Source organism: Phyllopteryx taeniolatus, unplaced genomic scaffold, assembly GCF_024500385.1.
Source record: "Phyllopteryx taeniolatus isolate TA_2022b unplaced genomic scaffold, UOR_Ptae_1.2 contig_712, whole genome shotgun sequence".
In the NCBI taxonomy this organism is placed as follows: domain Eukaryota; kingdom Metazoa; phylum Chordata; class Actinopteri; order Syngnathiformes; family Syngnathidae; genus Phyllopteryx; species Phyllopteryx taeniolatus.
The window spans coordinates 1,018-1,848 of NW_026903682.1; the positions used below are offsets into that span (position 1 = coordinate 1,018).

Sequence of the window (831 nt, forward strand, 5' to 3'; positions counted from 1 at the left end):
CTATGCTCCATGTGGGAACTTAATACGCCTGCGTACTGTACCGAAAATCAGAATAACAATGCACGTAAGTTTTTGATAGTTGTCTGCGACCCATTGAATCCCGAGAGCGACCAACCCCCGAAATGAGATTCATTGGTTTTACACTACATTCTGCACACTTCATGTCATATGATTGTTGGGTGTGCACGGTTAAGCATTTCATTACTTTGACCAAGTTGTGGGGGTGCACCGTTCCTGGAGGTACTGCAATACCAGGTCGATGCATGGAGTGGACGGTGCAAGCCCCTATTCCATCTCCCAGTTCCAAAAATCAATTTAATATATGGTCCCCGGATAGGAGACGTATCAGATATTAAACTGATAAGAACAGATCAGTATTGAGCAATTTTATTGTTACTGCCAACAGAATATTACATCAGCTCTTTAAGTAGGGAGCACAGTTTTATCTTTCACATCAATTAAACATTGAAATGAGGGCAAAATAAATTACAGAAGCCATAGAAAAGTTGTTTAAAATTCTACACTGTAATAATTATCCATCCATCCATTTTCTGAGCCACTTCTCCTCACTAGGGTCGCGGGAATGCTGGAGCCTATCCCAGCTATCGTCGGGCAGGAGGCGGGGTACACCCTGAACTGGTTGCCAGCCAATCGCAGGGCAATTTGTAACTTATTTCTGAATAATTGGTAAAGTCTTCAGTGGTCTCTGACATTATGTCCACTTGCACATTTTAATATGAATTCATTAACAATGAATAATCACAAAAAATACATATTTTTAGCATTTTATAATTAAGTTATTGTCCAATAGCAACACTTATTTAGCCTTTA

The 831-nt window shown here is 39.8% G+C and overlaps 1 non-coding gene across 1 annotated transcript; it reads right to left on the reverse strand.

Moving 5' to 3' along the window:
- Positions 1-218: 218 nt before the first annotated feature.
- LOC133473956 (U2 spliceosomal RNA) lies at positions 219-411 on the reverse strand. Its single transcript, XR_009787303.1, has one exon. It is a non-coding gene; the product is annotated as a U2 spliceosomal RNA (small nuclear RNA).
- Positions 412-831: the final 420 nt, after the last annotated feature.